General features: G+C 35.3%; 1 protein-coding gene across 1 annotated transcript in view; it reads left to right on the top strand.

Moving 5' to 3' along the window:
- The first annotated feature begins 633 nt into the window (after positions 1-633).
- The window catches only part of wake (wide awake), a 409,422-nt gene continuing 383,627 nt past the window's right edge, over positions 634-26,428 (top strand). The window contains exon 1 of the mRNA XM_067760882.1: positions 634-1,193. The gene's annotated coding sequence lies outside the window, so the exon portion shown is untranslated. The remainder of the gene's footprint in view (positions 1,194-26,428) is intronic.

The raw sequence follows: 26,428 nt of genomic DNA, 5'->3' as shown, positions 1-26,428 counted from the left end.
TTATAACATAGGTCCTGGTTTTTGATAGGGTTTTTCAGTTTGGTCGTTAAAACAAACTTCTGGTCACACTACGGACTCAATCAGTCTATGTGAGGTCCTCATGGACCGGCCAGTTCAACCTACCTACCTACCGCCAATCCGTTAAACAAAGGCAAAGGTGGCACTTAGCTCCATATTCGTTGACGTGTACATGCCCCCCCCCCCCCCCCCCCCCCCCCCCCCCCCCTTCACCCGTACTGAAGGTCATGTGTTGGCCATCTTTCATTTAGTGATTTTGTATGCCCTCTTTTCACGAACAAGAACGGGGAGTCCCTGTTTATTGTATGAATCGTTGTGACCCAGTTTGAATGGTAAAAAAGCGATAGGTCCCGTTTTTACTGCCCTTCTTATCTTCTACCGCACTTCTACGGATACGTTTTTATTCACTCTTAATACATGTAAATCCACTTTTAATCGCCTACAGTTCATATAAGGAAATATTCATAACCAAGATGTAAGCTTTTTGATGCTTTTTATCCTTTAAACACTGGCAGCACCTTAAAAAGCTTACTACTTACTACTTAAAAAGCTTCAACGGTAACAATACAATAACGAAGAAATAAGTTTTCGGGCAGTCAACGACGGGATACTCAATCGAAAAGTACGAATTGACGGAGTAAACGGAATTGTCTTTTCAGTAATTCAAATCTAATAAAAGTGAACATACATAAAAAGGTTTTAACAATTTCGTTTTTGAGAAGCTTGAGAAAAAAAAAATATAAAAGAAAGAAATATAAGAAATTGTTTGCACTAAAAGCACTTAAAAAGTTATTTCGAAGAAAAGTGTCAATAAAAAAATAATAATTGAAGGCACTAAAAAGAAAATAAAAAATAAAGAAATAAAAAGAGCATGAATAAATAAAACAAAAAAATTTATTTATGTTGAAGAAATCACCCAAGTGAATGTGAGAACCTGTGAAGTTTTTAAGCAGGCGGTGGTGGAGGCGTTTAAAACATAACGAAGTGTTGACATAGTGCGAAGTGCCCACAAAGTTTAATCGGGACCAGCATTTGAATCTAAACGAAATCGGTGCCGTAGCAATAGCGGTAAATGGTATATAGCAACAGCAAAGAAGTTGAAGTTCACTTTGTAAGACAAGAAAGTGCAAGAACATTGACACGCTGACTGAGTCTTTCAATGAATGAATGTGTTGGTAAGTGCTATTTGAAATTTTATGTGCGTGATGATATGTGTGCGTAACGGTGGTAAGGCACTTGTTAGTTCTTAGTGCGCATTGATTGGCATTCAGGCAGGCAGGCTGACAGTTAAACGGAAACGGAAATGGCAAACTGAAATGCAGACTGCAGAATAGTTAGTGTCACAGAAAAGGGTTCTATATACGATGTATATTGGAACGATTTTCCGTCATCCTTTATAAAATTTGGTTTCTATATACGTATGCATGACTTGCTGCCATTATATATGATTATTTTCGTAACTATCACTTTTAAATCAATTATTTGTAACGATTACTGTTGTAGTACAAAATATCTGAAGCCTCGTGTAACTCAATACGCAAACACACACTCACATATGTATTTCAGGATTTCCTTTTGATAGCGGTGTGTGTGTGTGTATGCGCAATTTAATGAGCTTTAGAACGTTTTTAGAATGTCAATTTTTTGATTTCCCACTGCGTAAAGACCGTTGTTGAAAATTGGAAGGATGTAGCTATGGGGATATTAAGTGTTATGATATTGCCTTTTAAGTAGGTGGCTTTAAGTGCGAGTAAGAAGTGTTTACTGAAGCATTAAATAAGAAATTTCCTGTTTGCGAAGTACATTAATGTTTAATAAAAATTGCTAACAACAAACATAAATATTTAAATACATAATTATGTACTTTAAGGCACATGCTTAGTTAGATGCTTGAATATATATATATATTCCTTTGTACTTATATGGCGTATATAAAACAATAGAGGACTTTATTTAATGTGAAACCCAATATGGTAGGCGCCGTGGTGTAGTGGTAGCGTGCTCTGCTGGTGAAGCTCGGTCCGTATTTTCTCAGATATAAATCGCTCCAAGTATTTATTTTATTCATAAGGTTCGATGTACTTATACTACATCAAATCGCTCCCGAGATGCTTGGGCCAATACCTTAATAGTGCTAATTTTCGGAACACATCGGATCAATATTCGGCAAAGGACCATCTACATTCGCAAAACCCGTTTAAACGGTTAGGCGCAAATAAGGTATCTAAGTACGTAAGTAACAGAAAGTTTTCTAGCTAAATGTGTTTCAATAAGTTTTCAACATTCTCAACGACCGTCTCGTACATATATTCCAAGGGCCATTTCATCCTCCTTCGAGAGCGTCCATGATTCCAAGTAATATATCGGGACAGGCATGATGAGAGGCTTATATAGCGTGGTTTTTGTTTCTTTGGGAGAGGACTTTAATTGTTAATTGACTACTCAGTTGAAAGAGGCAAGAGTTATTCGCTGTTTTACTACTAAGCTGTAATGGTTTTCGCTGTTAATGCTACAGCATTAGGTTATAGAAATGGCACGATAGGGATTCACCTTGTATGAAGCCACGTTGGGTTTCCAAGTCTTTACAAGTTCCAAGTAGTGCTGCTCAATGTCATTTGGCAAAGCTTTAAAGCATAAAAGACAACTTAAATGCAGATAAAGCAGCATATAGGGAACAAAAATATTATGTGTTGATTCTTTTATAACGAGTCTTCTGCAAGATTTGGGTTATCTTAAAGATATGTTCTTATATACAGTAAAATTTAGATAGTTGAAATTCAACTATCTATGGTATGGTAAAATAAAGCTTTCATGGTAGAACTACATTCGGAGTACTTGCCAAATCTCTGCCGGTGTGAGACTCCGCTTAGAATGCATTTTCTTAATGAAAAAACACGTTTCTAAATTTTTCATGTTGCTTTGCCCGTGAATCGATCCCAGGATCTGCGGTGTGGTAGGCAGAGTACGCTACCACCACGCCAGATTTTTTTTTCGATACTTTTTTTTTATAATGGTGGGTTAAGGCAAAAAGGGTTGGGCTTTCCTATGTTAGCTTTGGGTAAATGAACCGCAATGAGAGAACAATCATTTTGCGTTCTATTGTTTTTTGGTGTTTTTTCAATTTGAACATTTGATTATGATAAATTGTTTAACAAGGGTGGGCTAACGAAAAAAAGGTTTGTATATTCTGAGCTGAACTTGTGAAAATGAACCACGTAGTTTTAATTTAAAAAATTATATTTCGAGGTGCCAGCTCACACAAGGGTGGGCTTACGAGAAAAAGAGTGGACTATCCTTGGGCAAACAAACCACTGTGTAAACGCCATCATTTTGCTTGTTTTTGATTTTTGTTTGAAAACTTTTTTAACGAAAATTTGTTTTCCCTGGGTGGCCAACGATTAAAAAAGATTGGGCTATCTTGGGCTGACATTCAGCAAACAAGACAAAAAACAGAGTTTTTATTGAAAATTTTGCATTTTAGGGTGCCAGCTTCACACGGCAATGGGAATATATTCCTCATTCACTATGAGCGCTACTGAATATATCACGGACAATGTCTATAGAGATACGTTGCTTATAAGTTCAGCTGAGCAGAAGAAGCTCCCTCTATACAGAGAAAAGGTGTAAGAAACAAGTAAGGGTGTCTAAGTTCGGATGTAAACGAACATTATTTTCATATGTACAGTTCATTTCAGATAAATTACTTTTTCGAATTTTGGGATTTTTTTTGAGGCTCTGGAAATGTTGTATAATGCTTGATCGAAATAGGGGCGTGGCACCTCCCATAAAAAAAACGATGAAGCTTGGTAAGTGAAATATAATTGATACAAAACTATATTTCGCTAAGACGTAGGTTATTATTATAGTGTACATCCTTTATATATAAAAGTGGTCCTTAACCCGATTTTGATAGTGTCTCAATCTAATATCATTAACGGCTTGTTAAACTTCCAAATTTTATTCTTCTAAATGTGTATGGTGCCATGCCCATATTCCAAATTTTTTTGGTATTTATGGTTTGCGTCAGAAAACCAATCCACCTACCAAACTTTATTAGCTTAATGATATTCGTTTTTGAATTATGTCATTTTTTCCATTTTTCTAAATTTACGATATCGAAAAAGTGGGAGTGGTTATCGTCCGACTTCGCTCAAAACCAATCTACGCTGGGTCCACATAAGCCCGTATACCCAATTTGGTGAAGATATCTCAATATTTGCTCAAGTAATCGTCTTAACGGCGGCCACCGTGGTGTGATGGTAGCGTGCTCCGCCTATCACACCGTACGCCCTGGGTTCGCACCCCGGGCAAAGCAACGTCACAATTTTAGAAATAAGGTTTGGCAAGCGCTCCGGATGTATTTCTGCCATGAAAAGCTCTCAGTGAAAACCCACCTGCCTTGCAGATGCCGTTCGGAGTCGGCATAAAAGATGTAGGTCCCGTCCGGCCAATTTGTAGGGAAAATCAAGAGGAGCACGACGCAAATTGGAAGAGAAGCTCGGCCTTAGATCTCTTCGGAGGTTATCGCGCCTTACATTTATTTATTTATTTAATCGTCTTAACGGACGGCTAGACGGACGGACATCGCTTGATAAAATTTTTTTTCCATATTGATGATTTTAAAATATGGGGGTCTATATCTATCTCGACTCCTTTATACCTGTACAACCAACCGTTATCCAATCAAAGTTAATATATTCTGTGTGCAAGGCACGCTGTGTATAAAAATGACAGACATATTTAGATCTTTGCACAGCATCTATGTATGTATTTCTTAAGCGGGTCTCGTATGATGTTTATTATATTGCCGTTCGGCATGGCGTATGAGCAATAATTTAACAACATATCGTCGCCCGCTAGCCAGAAGCATGAATGTGCAATTTTTCCGATTTTGAATGCGGGCCTCTTTGGATTACCCTTTAGATTCTCTAGGTTCTACTTAAATCTAGAGCTTCCTACGTACATGGAAACCCCAATAATTTGCAATGCCATTTTCACGAATGTACAATTCAATCACACAAAGTTGAGCCAGAAAAATGAATGTGGCACATTGTATGACACATTCGTTGATATGGCTAAACAATTTTTGCAATTTTTGAAAAAAAAAATAAGAACAGCACATATTTGTATATTCGAATGTTCGGGTATTCTTCAAAAAAATTATACTAATGAGGAATTTTTAATAGCTTAATATCCGAAAAAATAGTTGTTTAATTGAAGGCAAACCGGTTTATTCGAAGCCGTTGCCTATTCCCGAATCAAAACTAAAATACTTGGAAAAATTGTGTGAAAAACTGATTATACCAAAATAATTTCATTCCTTTTATAAAAATATTGAGGGTAACGTTTTTCCCGAACCCAACATTTCAGAAGATTCTGATGAGAATAAGAACTGGTTCTATGTTTGCAATAATATCTTAAATAAAAACACATTAGTGTGTATGAAATTGAATTGAATGTGTAACTTTTTTCATTTACATACATACTTTCGAAAAGTCAAAGCCGCGGATTTTTTCCCAAGTACTGTGATGCCCCGAATCCCAATTCGCCAACGGAATTGGCCTAGCAGGTCTTCGTTTGGCCCTAGCCTTATTTCAAAATCAATCTGTAGTGATTTTTTTACGTCTTTTGAGGTTAAGGCCATACCATGACCAGTCGGGCCAATTGTTATAGCCTATTCGAATTCAGCGCATCAAAATTCATAGAAAGCATGAGTAGATTAGCCTGATCCGACTACTCTTAATTTTTATACGCAGCTGAGCAGAGCTCACAGAGTATATTGACTTTGTCCGCATAACGGTAATCCGTAACGACATAAACTAATCGAGATAGATATAGACTTCTATATATCAAAATGATCTAGGTGAAAAAAGAAATTCAATTAGACATGTCCGTCCATCCGTCTGTAAACACGATAACTTGAGTAAATTCTGAGGTATCTTGATGAAATTTGGTATGTGGGTTCCTGGGCGCTCATCTCAGATCGCTATATAAAATGAACGAAATCGGATTACATCCACGCCCACTCTTTCGATATCGAAAATTTCGAAAAACCGAAAAAGTGCGATAATTCATTACCAAAGACGGATAAAGCGATGAAACTTGGTAGGTGCGTTGATCTTATGACGCAAAATGGAAAATAAAAAAAAAATTTGGACAATGGGCGTGGCAACGCCCACTTTTAAAAGAAGGTAATTTAAAAGTTTTGCAAGCTGTAATTGGCAGTCGTTGAAGATATCATGATGAAATTTGGTAGACACGTCACTCCTATCACTATATGTGTGCTAAATAAAAATTAGCGAAATCGGATGACGAACACACCCACTTAAAAAAAAAACATTTTTTTTAAAGTCAAATTTTAACAAAAATTTTAATAACTTTACAGTATATAAGCAAATTATGTCAGCATTCGACTCCAGTAATGATATGGTGCAACAAAATACAAAGATAAAAAAAAATTTCAAAATGGGCGTAACTCCGCCCTTTTTCATTTAATTCGTCTAGAATACTTTTAATGCCATAAGTCGAACAAAAATTTACCAATCCTTGTGAAATTTGGTATGGACATAGACTCTATGACGATAACTGTTTTCTGTGAAAATGGGCGAAATCGGTTGAAGCCACGCCCAGTTTTTATACACAGTCGACCGTCTGTCCTTCCGCTCGGCCGTTAACACGATAACTTGGGCAAAAAACGATATATCTTAACTAAACTTAGTTCACGTACTTATCTGAAGTCACTTTATCTTAGTGTAAAACATGGCCGAAATCCGACTATGACCACGCCCACTTTTCTGATATCGAAAATTACGAAAAATGAAAAAAATGCCATAATTCTGTACCAAATATGAAAAAAGAGGTGAAACATGGTAATTGGATTCGTTTATTGACGCAAAATATAACTTTAGAAAAAACTTTGTAAAATGGGTGTGACACCTACCATATTAAGTAGAAGAAAATGAAAAAGTTCTGCAGGGCGAAATCAAAAGCCCTTGGAATCTTGGCAGGAATACTGTTCGTGGTATGGAATATATAAATAAATTAGCGGTACCCGACAGAAGATGTTCTGGGTCACCATGTTCCACATTTTGGTCGATATCTCGAAAACGCCTTCACATATACAACTAAGGGCTACTCCCTTTTAAAACCCTCATTAATACTTTTAATTTGATACCCATTTCGTACAAACACTTTCTAGAGTCACCCCTGGTCCACCCTTATTGTGATATCTCGAAAAGGCGTCCACCTATAGAACTAAGGCCCACTACGTTTTAAATTATCATTAACACCTTTCATTTGATACACATGTCATACAAACACCTTCCAGGGTTACCCCAGGTTCATTTTGCTAAATAGTGATTTTCCCTTATTTTGTCTCAAAAGCTCTCAGCTGAGCATTTAATGTTCGGTTTCCTTACTTGTTTTGTATAGATATGTTAACAAGAAATATATCAGCTTTTTAAATTTTTGTTGTGCCAGAAAAATGAATATGCTAAATTTCGGAGAATAGAAGTGATGCGAGCTGAATAATTATCTCAGTTAAAAGAACATAATGTGAGTATAATATATAAGTACATTTTTACACTAGAAACTAATTCTTCTAATTTTGAGAGAGCCATAAACTTTGAAACTCGATTTCCCAACATTTTGGTTTTGGCACATTCATGCTTCTGGCAAGCACAGGCGACGATATCTACAGCGATAGCAGAAGCACGTAAAAATTTGTTTGCAAACTATGGAAATTTAAAGATTTCGCGTAGCAGTCTATATAACCCTCAAATACCAAGTTCTTTTAAGGATCTTACAACAAAAGCAACTAACCTTGTATTTGAACCAACGAAATTTTAGAGTTAATCACCGATTAGGCAACGAAACTTTAAGTGCAACTTCTAAGGTTGTTTGAGAACCGCCCTGTGATAATTGTGTGGCCAAAAGTGCACTTTGGACAACAATGATGTGAAATCTGCTCATGACGCACAAAAGTCATTTGGTTGTTTTTTACGAGCTATTACCTCTTTATACATTGTAAGTTTGTTATTCCACTTTTGTTTTTAGCTTAAAGTACTTGGAAATGAAATAGAAAAATACACAGTGGAGTCTCTAAAAGTTTACGAATTCATAACAAGACAAAAGCACGTAAGTGCGAGCTTTATGCTTTTTGTTCTATCATCGGAAGTTTATTATTGAAAAATTGATACGAACTTGCAAAGTTTAGACTAGCTTAAGCACGATAAAAACACCTACAAGGTATCATGATGTAATAAAGACAAGGTGGTATATGTAGTGACAGCTCATTTTGAAAACTCCCATACAATACGAATGATGAGAGAAAGGGGAAGAAGAGAAGAGGCCGTTTTGAGAAATAGTATTAAATATGGTACTTTTTTGTATCAAAGCACTAAGTGCATTTTTTTTTACATTTTTCATTAAAATATTAATACAAGTTTATGACAGGCTCTCCGAATATACTTCACGTTTGCCATACTACACATGAATTCAAGAATATTAGGGACAAGAAGCAAGAAATGATAGAAGAAATGATAGAGATATAAGTGGCCGGCCTTGCATGTTTTATGCAAACTCCAAACTGCATCTGCTAGGGCTGCTAAGTTATCGCTCAGAAACTTTTTATAGCAAAACCAGAGATGCGTCGCTTAGCTTGTGTTCCGAAGGGCAAAATCTATATATATAAAAAGAAAGGCTAAAATGTGTGTTAGTTGGTCGCCGGTGTTTGAAGAGATACGTCGGTCGATTTTGTTCAAACTTTCACATAAGTTGCGTATACCTCACGCGGTGGTTATGACATAGGTTAGGTTGCGATTGACGCACAAATGTCAGGGTCTTGAGATCAAAACATGGACATGGGTAATCCTGGGATGAGTTTGTACAATATGGGTATCAAATGGAAGGTGTTTATGAGAAATTTGATACGGTGTATTTTTCGTACCCCTTGGTGACTAGGGTTTCGCGATATAAAATGAAAGCTGTTGATGAGTGCTTTAGTAGAGGGTAATTTTCATACCCCTGGGTGACTAGGGTCTCGAGAGATAGGCCAAAACGTGGACCCGGATACCCATAGAATGTGTGTGTAATATGGATATGAAGTGAAAGCTGTTGCTGAGAGCTTCAAAGTAATTTTCATTGTGATATTCGATTTAGTCGCATCAACCTGGCAAAAGTGATAAATATGCAGGCGAAGCCGAAATAAAGATATGAATTAATAATACCAACATACCTATTTACATACTTCCTATTCGATTTGCTTGAAATTTGGTATATAAATTTGCTTATATTAGTATTTACGATCCTTTTTTCCGGGAAGTAGACTAGAGACGGACTGGGACTGGGATTAGGACTAGGACTGGCACTGAGACTCGGAGTGGGACTGGGAATCGGAATGGGACTGGAACAAAATTCGTACCACCCTCTGGGACTGGCAATAAGGGATGAAGAAGAATGAGAAGAAGAGAGAGGAGAAAAGAGAGAAGAAGGAGACTGAGAAAGTTATAAAATGAGACGAAGATAGGGATAGATGAAGGAAAAGGATTAGGAAAAAATGAAAAGGGGGAGGGAAGAGTTAGACGGAAAAAGCTTATTAAAATGTATGCAGATAGACTAAATTTATGGTAGAACAACGTCTTCCCGGTCTGCTAGTCAATTATAAGAAGAATAAACAGCGCACTGTATGGAGCAACTTAATGAAGACCACACTCCTGTCCTAATGCTGCCGTTTAATTTAAATATTAGAGCTAGATGGTCGTAGAATAAGCAGCTACTTTGCCGAAATAACTTTCGCTATCTCGGACGTTTAAAAGAGCAGCGAGAGCTCCTTTTCAAGATGACGTATGATTGTAGATGCAGTGGGGGAAGAAGGTTCCATACCGAGACGCTGACGATGAAAATACCAGTGTGGTCCTATAGTTTCCAATGCGTCTGATGGGAGGTAGGGCTGAAAATTTTACGTGAGTAATGAAGTACCCGGGTACTCAGGTGTCGAGATCCAACTGCCCGGGTATTACTCGAGTACCAAAAAACTCAGACACCAGAGCATTACGCAAAATCTGTGACCAATGTAGTTTCGAAAAATTGTTTGGGACTTTCTGAATAAAGATAACGGTATGTATTTGTAAATTAACCCGAGCATGAGTTATTACGGAGTACCAGAAAGTTGGGATAATATCCGGCTATCCAATTACCCGGTAACCAGGGCATTGCCAAAATTACTCAGGCAGCCGGCTCCAATACGATCATTGCAGTTTGCCATGTCGAGCCGAGCATCGAATCGTTGGCGAACATCTCACTGCCCCATTTTAGATTCGCCCCGAAGCACAAAAGCAACAACAACCCCTTATCTGCGGGGCTAAAAATTAAAGAATGTTGAACCTTAATATAAAATGCACACAAGTATGAAACTTTCTAAACGTCATCACCATCGAATAACCTACGGGTAAACTGGCCATCAGTATAAAGATGTGCTTAAGGCTAAAACCAGGCAACGTCATTCAGTCATAAACTATTTGAAGGTTTTCTGATGGGCCGCATTACAATATGTAATCTAACACTATTGCTCGCAGACCGAGGTAGATATGCTTCAATTTGGTGTCGGATCCGGGGATAATTCTTTATGAGATTAATTACGCACTACCGATGAAGAATATTGCATTGTACAAGCGTTTGCAATGCACATACAAGCATTGCCTCTGCCACTAGGTACAAAACACCACTTCTACTTGTACATAAAACCACACACTTGCCGACTTCAACGCGAGTTTTAACAAAGGTGTACCTGGCCCAATAAAAATAAAGCCTCTAAAACGAATCCCACCCAATGAATTGGAAATTCAATTTTGCAACCTTTGAGATATTGGCAAGGCGATAGTTTCGTCTTCCGACCATGTTGCCATTTCGGAAGACGCCTTAGAATTGCAAAAACAGGAAAAAAACACCTGGAAAGAAAAAGCAAATGACCCAAGTTAGGAGAATCATCTTAATGTATATTATAATTATTATTTCAAACAAAATACCTTCATTTTTTATCAAAAAAGTTGAAATTTCTATAATATTGTTAGATTAACAAAATTATTTTATGAAATTGTCACAACTTCGAATCATATAAAAGTCAACACAAAACAGAATTACAGAAAAATGTGATGCCAAATTCATAATTTTCTAGGAAAATTTATTTGTGTGGTTTTCCATAGTGTACCTATACAAGTGTGTTCACTAAGCGATAGACGTCAAAACTACAAACAGCCTCGCTCACCTGATGGAAATCTCAGGTCTAGAGTCGCATTTTTGGTCTCAACGACAACATTTTTGACTACCAATCGTATCGACTTTTTCAATTTTTCAATCATTCGGCGCATTCGGTAATGGTATCCATTTTGAATTCGCTGTCATTCCGAATCCAGCGAGTGCCTGTCAGAATGATTGACAGATAAGTCAACACACTTGTACTTGTACACTATGTGGTTTTCAGTACGATTTTTCCTCTGAATGAAAAAGTAGTTTCGAACATAGTGTACCTATACAAGTGTGTTCACTAAGCGATAAACGTCAAAACTACAAACAGCCTCGCTCACCTGATGGAAATCTCAGGTCTAGAGTCGCATTTTTGGTCTCAACGACAACATTTTTGACTACCAATCGTATCGACTTTTTCAATTTTTCAATCATTCGGCGCATTCGGTAATGGTATCCATTTTGAATTCGCTGTCATTCCGAATCCAGCGAGTGCCTGTCAGAATGCTTGACAGATAAGTCAACACACTTGTACTTGTACACTATGGTGTCGAAAAGAGGCAAATTGAATTTCAGAGTGGGAGTTCAAGATGGCGGATTAGAAAGAGAAGCTGCCAACGTCAGTCACCTTGTAATTGCATCATGCAAGGTACAACTGTTTCTGACATTATTGACGTTTTCCGCAACGTAAAAAAATTTTAATTTCTCATGCATATTTATATTATTTCCCGTCAAACATTATCAGAGCGCTCATATCTTTGGATTCCGAAATGAGTTCGAAATAAGTGAAAAGTATGTGCCTTAGAAATATGATGCCGCACGGCATGAGTCTTTTATGACTCTAATTCGATAAAATTATGGACAAGAGAAAATTATAAATGGACTTCTTTTTTCAACGGCGTTCAATAAGCTATAATCCTATGATCGAATCATGGTTATAACTTTCCTTGCTGTTCCTTTTATATTTGGCGTTGACACTATTTTATTGGCACTGAAAAACGCTGCATTTTATCAGTGTAAGTATTTTGGATGTTTTCTGATTGTTACCTCATCGTATCAGTCCTATAAGTGCAGAAAATGAGCTGTTTGGAACCCCAACTCTTATTCACCCTCATATGATGCACGAAACTACGCTCATATCGGACGATCATCGCAAGAAGGGAAATGCGTTCATTTCTGACACGAAGTCAGCTCATGAAGAGCATCAACGTTCCAATTTAGGACACCTTTCTGACTCTTTTACGACTCCGAATGTTTGCTGGGGTCTCAAACAAAGACAAATTTTAATATTTTACTTTCTTTATTTTTTGATTTTCTTTGGCCGAAGCATTGCGCAATAACACCGGACAGGTGAAGTCAGTAGTACAACACAAAAATTTGATGACCCTTACCATTCAGCCATGAATTTTAAAGTAGTACGGAGGAAACATTTTTGGTACTAATTTTCTACTGTTTTACTACTATAGTAATGTGATGTGCTAAAAAATGCCAAATTCGATATATATACAAAGTGGTAAAGAGATGTAAACAGGATAAGATTAAAAGTTATAGTTAGAGTTAGACTATAATAAGAGTAGGAGCGGAAAGAATAAGAGGAAAAGCGGGAGGATTCACGGAAGAATGAAAAGTATAGAGAAGTTGAATGATCCGATTAAGGTAAACTAGAAAATGCAGCGGAGAGAGGCCTTAAGAGAGGAAGTGGGTTAGACAGAGGAGAGACACGTGGATATGGAGAGAAAATCAGAACAATGAATGTCGCATTTGATCATACGGCTGGGAATATTTCATCTTTGTCTAAACATTTTGGAGCTTGGCCATAGCTGTTTAAAATAGAGTTCTAATGAGTCAAAGTTTTTTTTCATCAGGTAAATCTATAAGCTCTGATTAGTTGAAGCATCGTTGCTGTAAATTCTCTGCCGCTATATATTTTTACCCTCCCCCCCCCCCCCCTGTTGTTGTTGTTGTTGTTGTAGCGATAAGGTTGCTCCCCGAAGGCTTTGGGGAGTGTTATCGATGTGATGGTCCTTAGCCGGATACAAATCCGGTACGCTCCGGTACCATAGCACCATTAAGGTGCTAGCCCGAACATCTCGGGAACGATTTATGTGGCCACATTAAACCTTCAGGCCATTCCCTCCCTCCCTACCCCCAAGTTCCATGAGGAGCTTGGGGTCGCCAGAGCCTCGTCTGTTAGTGAAACAGGATTCGCCGCGGATAGGTGAGGTTGAAAATTGGGTTTGGAGAAGATATATATTGCGCTGGCAACCTGAAAGGTTGCGCTACACAGCCCCTTGAGTCTGGTAGTTTAGTCGCCTCTTACGACAGGCATACCTACCGCGGGTATATTCTGATCCCCTAACCCGCTGGGGTACACCAGCCCCCTCTTTGTGCTTTGTTGGGTTTTGGAACCGTATACCGTCGATCACGAAGTTCTAAGACAATAAACCATTTTCTTTTATTATTTTTTTTGTCAGTTCATTGCGGCTGCGGAGCAGAATATCACCCCACGTTGTTTGCCAGTTCGGCGATTTCGAACTCTCTCAAAACATTTTTCAAAAATTTCCCATTTCAGGATTTGTCACAAAAACGCCTTATAACAGAATTAGGTTGAAGAACGCCTTACCTCAGAATGCTTTTCATCAACTACCTTTTATGCCAAAATGCATTGAACTTATGCTTATATAGGGAGTTTCTGAAACAAATTTTTTTCTTCAAACAAATTCTGAAAGAATGGCCAACATAGCTCTTTATAAATTCTCGAAATATTTAGTAGAAAATTAATTATTTCCCCCAAAACCTGTTGGCATTTACAAACTTATTATCACTACTAATAAACTACTAAAGGTCCTTTTCTACTACACTTTTCCTACACTGGCATTGAATTATTCCTCGTTATCCCTACTTCGTAAAAGCAACCCATCCAGATTTTTAAATTTGGGAGTGTCAAAGCTCTGTTATCATTGAAGGCAAACCTCTAGTAATTGAATCATTGTTCGGAGATTAATTCTTAAACATTAAATTCCGCAAAAACTCCAAAAACATATACCTCGTAGGTGGTTTTGTCATGGGCTAAAGAGGTTATGCAAATAGGTGTGATGAAATCTGTCTACGAAATTTCATGGCGATATCTAAATTTTTGCTCAAGCTGTGTATGAGTTAGACTGTAATGGCTCATTTTATATGTTTCCTTGGCGCTCATCATTTCTATATACTTCTCACCTCTTTCTTTGCTCATACAATTAAACGTTAACTGCACTTCACTACAGCTCGATACAAACAAGTAAACAATTGCTTTTGTAGATATCATTCTTTATATGCAAAAAAAAAAAAAAAACAAAAAAACACAAAAACCTTTTTCTCTCGAAATTGTTTAACTAAAAAAGAATATGCACGCGTATTTGTATGCCAGTATGTACTTGCTTTAAGTTGCTGTTTTGTTACAAATTTACATAGACTTGATTTGTATTTGTAAACATACTTTTGTGTGCGGAAAATTGTGTAGAGCACCCCAAGGAGCACTTAATAATGAACGATACGAAAGTTAGACTAATTTAAATGCTCTTTTGTTAGCAAACAGATTGTCCGAATTATATACTAAGGCTAAAAAGCTAATAAGCTTTAATAATTTAAATGCATGAAGTTAATTTTTTGAGATGACTGGTTAGGTTAGGTTGAACTAGCCGTCCCATGAGGACCAGCTTTTGAGATGACAAATAAGCCGAAATAAAAGAACAGCATTAAGTTGTTTCTGGACATTCGAAAACGCCCTATCCCAGAAAGCTTTGGTCCGTTCCAAAACCAGACGGTGTGTTATCAAGATGTTTTCGAAGTGTTGATAGTTTGTTATCAATGAGTTATCGGTTTGTTATAGGTGTATGATAAATAAGCTGTCGATAACAAAGGTTATCAATGAGTTACTGTTTATTTATTGGTGAGCTACCGGTTTATTATCGAAAAATAATCAATTTATTTCAGAAAAGTTATCAATTTATTATCGAAAACTTATTGATTACTTATTAAAAAGTTATCGCTAAGTTATCAAAACATCAATTTGATATCGAAGGTTTATTGATTTGTTATTGGAGTGTCACCAATTTGCTATCGACGTGTTACCGAGTTCATATCGAAAAGCTATTAATTTGTTATCGAAATTGTATCTATTTGTTATCGAAGAATTATCAATTTTTTTATCAAAAAGTTATCGACTTGCTATCGAAAAGTTATATTTTTTATTAAAAGCTATCAAAAACGTATCTATTTGTTACTGGAGTATCACTACTATGTTATCGAATTTATATCGAAAAATTATTCACTTGTTTTAGGAAAATTATCGATTTATTATCAAAACGAGAAATTTATCGAATTTCCATCGACGAATCATCGTTATGCTATGAAACAAATACCGATGCAACTTCACAAGTCGATAATGAACCAATAAGAAACGGGTGACTTGGCGATAACATGCTATCGGCATCGATGACTCGATGATAGTAATTTGGTTTCGATAACTAGCCGATAATGAAACAATTACTTGTCGGTAATGGTTGTTACAGATATGAAGCTGATGAAGCTCTGCTCAAAAACCACGAAATTATTTGTTTCTGGTAAAGTTGCCTCTGTTAAGGTTTAGTTTCAACTCCTGGGCGAGCTCTAAAAACTTAAAAACATTAGTTTGAAAATTTTTGACGACCTTTGTTATATATAATTTGCTGTTGTTCTGCTGGCTCGAGGTCTTAATCAAACGCAATTGTTTTTGATACCAATATATTTCGGTTACTCCACGGTAACCATCATCAGGGTAAAATTTAATTTCACGTCCTTCCTGTGAGACTGAGTTTAAAACTCCGCATCACACAGGAAGGACGTGAGTATCTGGTACTAACGCCTTTTTTTATCTCATTGTGCTGTGTTACCGAGTTGGAACTACGTTTTAAATTTCTAGCTTACCATGAAGTTACCTCAAATTCAATTGCAATCGACAGAAATACTCCTAAATTCGCATAAACTTCATAAATATCTCGGTGTATGCGCCACCAATCGAAATTTTTGTCCCTAATACTTGGTTCAAACACACACCAAATTGGCAACTTATACTGTTTGGGCAATTTATTACGCAATTAGTCATATAATAAATTGTAATAATAAATTGCCAATTTAAAAAAAATTGCGTAATAAATTGTTTCAAACTTCAAATGCAACATTGTAAAGTGTGTTTATTAAGTATATTTAAACGTCAGTTACGCATGGCTGAAATATATGGTTGGCTCATCTCATCAGCATATTTTATGTCTTTCATTTCACTGGAGTAGGGATTGTCATAAGAAGATGGCAAAATCAAAATGAAACCAAAACATTGAACACATTTTCTTACAACACACAAAAATTTCAAAATTTTATGTTTTCATTCCATTGCATTCACCTAATACCAACACGCACATTTTGACAGTCTCAACAAAGACCAGCTATCAAATTACTATTGTGTAAGCGAAATAGAGTTGTATGAACACCACTCAATTTAAATCGAAATAGTCTCAATTTATTTTTCTGTTTGAACATAGTATAATAAATTATTTCAAACTGCAAATAAAACCTTGTAAAGTGTGTTTATTGAGTAGATGTAAACGTCAGTTGCGCATGGCTCAACTATATGGTTGGCTTATCTCATCAGCTGATATTATTTTTTTCATTTCACTGGAGTAGGAATTGTCAAAAGAGGATGGCAAACTCAAAATGAAACCAAAACATTGAACACATTTTCTTACAACACACAAAAATTTCAAAGTTTTATGTTTTCATTCCATTCCATTCGCCTAATCCCAACACGCACATTTTGACATTCTGAACAAAGGTATGCTGTTGCTGTAGAGATGAGCCAACCGGCTATCACATTACTATTGTGTAAGCTAAATTGAGTTGTATGAACACCACTTAATTTAAATTGAAATTGCCTCAATTTATTTTTCTGTTTGAACATAGTATTACGTTGTATTGCCACCCGCTTATCAGTTATCGTGGAAGAAATGGAACTGTATCCCAGAAAACTTTAAGATTTTGAAGATCGTGGTATTTTTTAAATGTAAATCCGCGTACCAAATTTGAGTTTAAATATGAACACATTCAGTCTATTTGAGGTGTTTGCTGACCTAACAATAACCTTTGTTAGATAAATTCGAAATAACACTTCCTGCATTTCATTGCGATAAGAGAGGCCACGAGAGCGTAAAGCAGCGTAAAAACAACGATTATTCAAAATACAATATAGATATGTTCACACTTATATCCATAATACTTACAACAGTAAAACATCACACAACGCCGTAGAATAGAATAACGAAATACAAGCCAAAAAAAAAAAAAGCGAGTGACCAGACGACCTCTACAAATCCTTCTCGCCAACACTCAGAAAAAAAGAGAAGAAAAAAAAAAAAACAAAATACATGAATGCAAAAAACATATTCAACAATAAAAACAAATGATGGCTATGTACATGCATATGTATGTATGTGTACGCCTGCATGTGCCTGTCGTATATTTTCATATAACTATCATCGTGCATATTAATGTCATCTCCAGCCCCATGGCTTTCTATGTTTTCCTTGTACTGCTTCATGCGACAATGTTCAATGTCCAGCTGTGCAAGTTGAAAGTGCATCGTTAGAGTTCAGGGTTGTGGCATTTTTCGTGTTGGATCATTTATCTGCTGTATAATTTCCCTCCGGCTACCAACATCAATCGACGTTTTATTTTAACTCTTCCCCTTACTCCATCTCACATGCATACAATTTAAACTTTGAGTTTTTTCTTCGTATTCTGTTTTTGATTGCTTGCGGCTGATCATTGTAGTTGACCTGGTCAACATTGTTGCAGTTTATGGTGTTGTTGCTTGTTATTTTAGCATTATAAGTGGTGTTGCTGTTTTTTAAGCATATACATATGTACATAGGGTACATAAAAACCACGGGCCATCTTTCGTTAATCTTTTTCCAGCCTCGTCCTTGAACGTTTTCACGCTTTTCGCTGACATAGCTCTTCGTTCCGTCCGAGTGACTCGACTGTTTATTGCATATTGTGGAAACATTTTTTAACCTCTTTTTACATTTCGTTTATGATCTTAGTTTTTCGTCCATTCGATTTGTTTTTACTACCTTTATATTAAGTCCCTTTCATGTTTGTCCCCTCATTTCCATACGAATTTTTAACCCACGGAAAAGTCTTTTTCGATAACTTCCTGTTGAGGTAGACATTTGATACTTATAACATAGTTCAGATCTGGGGGACATTAAAATACAAGTGAAAAAATACGCTAGGTGGCGCACGGATCGAGATATATAGAAAATTAATGTTAAAATGGAAATTTTGCGATCGACTTTTAACTAACTTCTCGGTGATCCAGAGATTTGAAACTTAGCTCATAGTTTGCGAGTCGATGGCACTACAATTCGTGGAAAACAAAATGCGGTCAGGTGGCAGACGAATCGAGATAAACGTAAGTCCCTGAAAAATCGCAGGGAATCTTGTGATCGATTTTTGAGTAACTTCCCGGTGAGCTAGAGACTTGAAACTTGGGCCGTGAGTCACAACCCGGTGACAATGCAACATTTGATCAAAAAAATTCGCTAGGTGGCACGCGGATCGAGATAGTAAGAAAACAAATTTTAATTTGGGAATATTTCAATCCATTTTTAACTAACATCCCGGTCACCTAGAGACTTGAAACTTGGCACTTAGTTAAATGCCTGGTGGCAATACAACTTTTAGAGAACAAAGTTCCACAAGGTGGCGCGCTAGTCAAGATAACTGCAAATCCTTTAATAACGGGGAGAATTTTGCGATAAATTTTCGAGTAACTTCCCGATGAGCTAGAGACAAGAAACTTGGGCCGTAAGTCAGAACCCGGTCACAATGCAATATTTTATCAAAAAAATTACGCTAGGTGGCGCATGGATCGAGATTTTGAGAATACTAATTTTAAATTGGGAATCCTGCAATCGATTTTTAACTAACTTCCTGGATATCTAGAGACTTGAAACCTGAAATATACTTTAAAACTCGGTGACAGTGCAATGTTTGATATAAAAAATTTGAGCTACGTAACGCACAAGTCAAACTATTTAGAAGAGTGGGCCATACCTTCATGGCTAGCCTCCTGAGTGTTGCAGGCGTTTTAGAATTCCACCTCGTTGAAGGGCCAACTCAATGCACATTCTTGCATATTTTTAGGCGTACGCGACTTTCACCACGATTCTTTTAGACTTTCAGGCGTATGCGAATTTCCCCACGATTTTCAGCTGTGCAAATTAAGTAGCTGGCAAACGAGGTGGAATTCTCTTGTTATGATGCGAGGTATAAATCTGTTGTTAGGCAATACTAAAAATTGAAAATAAAAAGATGTTAAAAAATTTTTAAGGACCACCTTTATATAATTGGACCAAAAAATAGAAGGCAATTTTTCCTTTAATGCAGACATATTCTTGTTGAATTTTGACTAAAAAACTTTAACAATAGCTGTTGAAAAAGAATTTTGGGATTAAAAATTATAATGGTAGAGCGCGTGTTTAAATTTTCAATAATCAATTAATTAATCCCAAGTACATGGTTTGCTTTAAATTGAAAGATTGCGCTCCACCTTTATAGTTTTAAATCCCAAAATTCTTTTACAAGAGCTATTGTTAATGTTTTTTAGTCAAAATTCAACAAGACTATGTCTGCATTAAAGGAAAAATTGCCTTCTATTTTTTGGTCTATTTATATAAAGGTAGTCCTTAAAATTTTTTTATCATCTTTTTATTTTTATTAAACATGGACATGGTGACCTTTACATTTATGATAGGACTCATAAAATTCGGCTGCGTTTTTATACTTACTTTGCAGGCGTCTCGCAATATGTTCCAGCAAATATGCGCTATAGTAAAGGCGAAGTAAAGTTAATAAAGTTTTTTATGCATCACCAGAAAGGTATTCACACGAAAAAAGGTAGACACTACCGATAGCGAATCGAATCAGAAAGTTGTACACCAAACATCAATAGTACTGCTTATTTATAAGTCTAGAAATGAGTAATTTTCAGTCAAGGCCCCATTATTAATCATAACAACTTAGAATTTAACAGCCTAGACGATTTTGGTGTTACGCCACGCCAGTTATCCTGTTTTGCCATAACTGACTCGAACTCGGAAAAGAAAGGGAGATAAGGTCTTACTCCAGCTATCTCTACTACCCACATGAGGCTCCCTAACTTCCTCTGCTACGGGTGTCCATGACTTAGCCAACGCCCTTCGGTCTTTATTAGTAGAAGATATGATAGCTGCACAAAGCTCAACATTAAAGCTCCTTCTATACACGCAATTTGTGTTAAAACATTCCAGATTTATCACTGGCTCATATGTTGGGTGATAGTTTCGAAACTTGTTGGAAGATATACATACATCTATATGTAATCCTCATCACTAATTAGCTGCCGTTTGGTTCTCTTGTCGAAAAGTAACTTATGGTCACGCAGGTCCACATTTTAGCTTATATCTCTTAAACAGGTTCGGATATTGTAACGAAATTTTCTCTATACTATTAAAACTCTTTTGAGAACCTTTTGTTTGCTATCCATATTGTATAAACACACCTCAGGGTTATCTCTTGTTCACATTGTGCACCTGCAGCGCTAACTTTGGAAATTAGTTTCAGGGTCCTTGAGTCGCACGGCCATTGTCAACCCTATAAACAATGCCCACTGGTCCGCGGCATTTTGTGGCTCATTCCCACAGCAATATTTTGGAATAATGAGTAACATCTACGCTCAAACTACTTGCTAAGACTTTGGCTTGAGAGTTGATTACTTTCTATTGCCTTAAGGTTGCCACCTGCATTAGTACAAATACCAACTCTGCCTCTAACGACCCAAAAATTACTGCACATTAGCTTGAATCACACGTGCTCCTTTTCCACGTCATACAAAACTTTTGTGCTTTGTTATACTCAAGAGCCATTCACACTTCAGCCAAGTGCTATAAATTAAAAGTTGACAGTTAAAATTTGACCATTGTCATGGCACTTTTGAAAAATATGAAATCCCTGTTGCAGCCGACATGAACTAAAGTTGTATTAAGTTTTTTTTGTGTAATTTTGAGCATTTTTGGATTAGGGGTCTCTTAAGTGCGGTTATAACCGGGTATTTGGTTACGGTTCTCTAAACAGAGAAATTGAATAACCCGCTCATTTTAAAGAAGGGTGGGTATTAAGAAAACTATATACCAGATTTTTAAAATATATCTCCAGATTTACTTAGGTGTTTGTGCTCACAGTCGGACAGACGGGCTTGGCTTAACGAATACATTCTTTCACCCTGAGCATTTTGACATATGGAAATCTATAGCATTTTCAGGTCGATTGACATTTTTTTTAATCAGATGAAACTTTTTAAACAAAAAATTAAAGAAATAAAATTTATGTGAAATGAAAAAAGTTTCATTTATTTTGAAAAAAAAAAATTTAAATTGATTTGAAAAAAGTTGAATTTGATTTAAAAAATTTTATTTAATTTCAGAAAAATTTAATTTGAATGAAAAAATTTAATTTAAATTAAAAAAAAGTTTTACTTGATTTGGAATGAATTTGAAAAGAAAAAAATTTCATTTGTTTTGAAAAAAGTTTCATTTATTTTTAAAAAAGTGAAATTCGATTTGAAAAAGGTGAATGGAATATAAAAAATTTTTATCCAATTTGATTTGAAAAAATTTTATTTTAATAAAAAAATGTTTTTTAAAATCAGGTGAAACTTTTTTAAATAAAAATTAAAGAAAAACTATTTATTTGAAAAGGAAAATGGTTCATTTATTCTGAAAAAAGTTAAATTTGATTTGAGAAGAGTTGAATTTGATTGAATTTGAGAAAAATTTAATTTGATTTGAAAAAAGTTAAATTTAAATTAAAAAAGTTTAACTTGATTTGGAGCGAATTTGAAAAGAAAAAATTTTCATTTGTTTTGAAAAAAGTTTCATTTCTTTTTAAAAAAGTTAAATTCGATTTGAAAAAGGTGAATTGGGTTTAAAAAAATTTTATTCAATTTGATTTGAAAAAATTTTAATTTAAATAAAAAAATGTTTTTTAAAATCAAGTGAAACTTTTTTAAATAAAAATTAAAGAAAAACAATTTATTTGAAATGGAAAATGTTTCATTTATTTTGAAAAAGTTAAATTTGATTTGAGAAGAGTTGAATTTGATTTAAAAATTTTTTATTTAAATTGATTTGAACAAAAGTATAATTTAAATTAAAAAAAGTTTAACTTGATTTGGAATGAATTTGAAATGAAAAAAGGTTGTTTTGTTTTGATTGATTTTGATAAAATGTAAACTTGATTTGAAAAAAGTTTCATTTATTTAGAAAGAAGTTAAATTTGATTTGAAAAGAGTTCCATTTCATTTAAAAAATTTTTTATTTAATTTGAGAAAAATTTAATTTGAATTAAAAAAACTTGATTTAGAACGAATTTGAAAAGAAAAAAAAATTCATTTGTTTAGAAAAAAGTTTAATTTATTTTGAAAAATGTTAAATTTGGCTTGAAAAAATTTGAATTAAAAAAAAATTGTATTTAATTTGATTTGAAAAAAGTTTCATTTAAATTAAAAAAATTTTAACTTGATTTGGAATGAAATTGAAATGAAAAAAGTTTCATTTGCTTTGAAAAAAGCTTAATGGATTTTGAAAAATTTTAAAATGGTTTTGAAAAAAGTTTAATTTGATTTAAAAAGATTTCATTTAATTTGAGAAAAATTTTATTTGATTTGAAAAAATTTTAATTTAAATTGAACAAGTAAGGAAGGTTAAGTTCGGGTGTAACCGAACATTACATACTCAGTTGAGAGCTATGGTGACAACATAAGGGAAAATAACCATGTAGGAAAATGAACCGAGGGAAACCCTGGAATGTGTTTGTATGACATGTGTATCAAATGAAAGGCATTAAAGAGTATTTTATGAGGGAGTGGGCCATAGTTCTATAGGTGGACGCCATTTAGGGATATAGCCATAAAGGTGGATCAGGGTTGACTATAGAATGCGTTTGTACGATATGGGTATCAAATTAAAGGTGTTAATGAGTATTTTAAAAGGGAGTGGGCCTTAGTTCTATAGGTGGACGCCGTTTCGTGATATCGCCATAAAGGTGGGCCAGGGGTGACTCTAGAATTCGTTTGTGCAATATGGGTATCAAACGAAAGGAGTTAATGAGTATTTTAAGAGGGAGTGGGCCTTAGTTATATAGGTGGATGCATTTTCGAGGTATCGCAATAAAGGTGGACCAGGGGTGACTCTAGACTTTGTTTGTACGATATGGGTATAGAATGAAAGGTGTTAATGAGTATTTTTAAAAGGGAGTGGACCTTCGTTTTATAGGTGTTCGCCTTTTCGAGATATCGCCATAAAGGTGGACCAGGGGTGACTTTAGAATTTGTTTGTATGATATGGGTATCAAATGAAAGGTGTTAATGATTATTTTAAAAGGGCGTGGGGCTTAGTTCTATAGGTGGACCCGTTTTCGAGATATCGCCATAAAGGTGGACCAGGGGTGACTCTAGAATTCGTTTGTGCAATATGGGTATCAAACGAAAGGTGTTAATGAGTATTTTAAGAGGGAGTGGGCCTTTCTGGACCAGGGGTGACTCTAGACTTTGTTTGTACGATATGGGTATCAAATGAAAGGTGTTAATGAGTATTTTTAAAAGGGAGTGGGCCTTCGTTTTATAGGTGTTCGCCTTTTCGAAATATCACCATAAAGTTGGACCAGGGGTGACTCTAGAATGAGTTTGTACGATATGGGTATCAAATTAAAGGTTGGTATAGAATTATGGCATTTTTTTCATTTTTCGTAATTTTCGATATCGAAAAAGTGGGCGTGGTCATAGTCGGATTTCGTTCATTTTTCATACCAAGATAAAGTGAGTTCAGATAAGTACGTGAACTGAGTTTAGTAAAGATATATCGATTTTTGCTCAAGTTATCGTGTTAACGGCCATGCGGAAGGACAAACGGCCGACTGTGTATAAAAACTGGGCATGACATCAACCGATTTAGCCCATTTTCACAAAAAACTGTTAACGCCATAAAATCTATGCCCCTACAAAATTTCAAAAGGATTGGTTAATTTTTGTTCGACTTATGGCGTTAAAAGTATCCTAGACAAATTAAATGAAAAAGGGCGAAGCCACGCCCATTTTTAAATTTTCTTTTATTTTTGTATTTTGTTGCACCATATCATTACTGGAGTTGAATCTTGACATAATTTACTTATATACTGTAAAGATATTAAATTTTTTGTTAAAATTTTACTTTAAAAAAAAATTTTTTTTAAAAGTGGGCGTGGTCCTTCTCCAATTTTGCTAATTTTTATTAAGCGTACATATAGTAATAAGAGTAACGTTCCTGCCAAATTTCATCATGATATCTTCAACGACTGCCAAATTACAGCTTGCAAAAATTTTAAATTACCTTCTTTTAAAAGTGGGCGGTGCTACGCCCATTGTCCAAAATTTTACTAATTTTCTATTTTGCGTCATAAGTTCAACTTATCTACCAAGTTTCGTCGCTTTATCGGTCTTTTGTAATGAATTATCGCACTTTTTCGGTTTTTCGAAATTTTCGATATCGAAAAAGTGGGCGTGGTTATAGTCCGATATCGTTCATTTTAAATAGCGATCTGAGATGAGTGCTCAGAAACCTACATACCAAATTTCATCAAGATACCTCAAAATTTACTCAAGTTATCGTGTTAACGGACGGACGGACGGACGGACGGACGGACGGACGGACGGACATGGCTCAATCAAATTTTTTTTTCGATCCTGATTATTTTGATATATGGAAGTCTATATCTATCTCGATTCCTTTATATATGTACAACCAACCGTTATCCAATCAAACTTAATATACTCTGTGAGCTCTGCTCAACTGAGTATAAAAAAGTTTATTTCATTTGAAAAAGTTTGACCTGAAAATGGTATATAGTATGTATATTCTGTACGTTTAGACGATAAAAAAATAGTATACTGAGTGTGCCAAACTTAAATGTAGTTAAGTATGAAAGAGAGCAATCAAATATTGGTCTCAGGTGTTTTTTTTTAATCAATTTTGTCTCTTTTATTCAATTCTAATAAAGTCTGCATTTACGGCGTATTCTTCGTCTGCGCTTCTACGTTTTTAGTATCTGTAATTCCCTTCTAAATCATATCCAATTTCATACTACAAATTCGGCTGGAAAGCCAAACCAAAATTGTAAAACCAACAATAAGTGGGTATTATAAGCAAATAGAGATTTATTTTTTATACGTGTGTACATACAGCAGCGAACAAAAAATAGAAGCGGCAATTTTTATAACATTTTTCAATAAAGTTCTTCTTATTTTTATTTTTATAAGTTTATGAAAAAAGTCTATGAACTTTGTAACTGAAACTTTGAAAACCAGTTTTGAAAATATTTTCGAGAAAATTCAGGAACATTTCACAAATATATCTAACTTTTTACTTAAAGAACCCTGATTTTTTTGAGTATTAACTTTTGTGGTTCAATCAATTGTAGTCTAGAAAAGTTTAAGGCAAGTCTCTCACGCGGGTGATTGGAAACACGTTCTTTCCAACAACCCAATACACTTTTTTCTGTGTTGACCGTGACTAATACATTCCGGCAGCTTAAATTAACAATATAATTGAAAAATATATGTTCCAAATTCTGTTCTGCTGGGAGCACTGGAGGATTGGAAACAATCCATTTCCAACCTCCATTAAAAGAGTGGCTCCCAGAATCGTCCGTTTGTCATGCTAGTAAATATGCTGATCGCTATCATTTAGCATTCCGACAGCATACTGAATAGTATTTCGTAATAAATTGTATTTAGTAGTTTAAGTTTTAGGCCTAAACAGCCGTAATAATAAATAAATTAAATCAAATATGTGAAAAAAACTTTCTTATACTGAAACTTTGGAAAATAGTTATCAAAATCAAAAGGAATTTCGGAAAACTTAAAACATGTACTTTGTTCGACTAAAATTCATTTATTCAAAACTTTCTCGAAACTTTTTTTTGGAGTTTTCGATTTTTTGCGAATACGATTTCAAGTTTTGTTTGCATAGTTTCAGCTGCAAAATTCATTAAAGTCTTTCTGTTGATGAAATTTTTAAAAAAT

Source organism: Eurosta solidaginis, chromosome 1, assembly GCF_040869045.1.
Source record: "Eurosta solidaginis isolate ZX-2024a chromosome 1, ASM4086904v1, whole genome shotgun sequence".
NCBI classification, from domain to species: Eukaryota; Metazoa; Arthropoda; class Insecta; order Diptera; family Tephritidae; genus Eurosta; species Eurosta solidaginis.
This window is presented reverse-complemented; position numbering and strand designations above follow the sequence as displayed.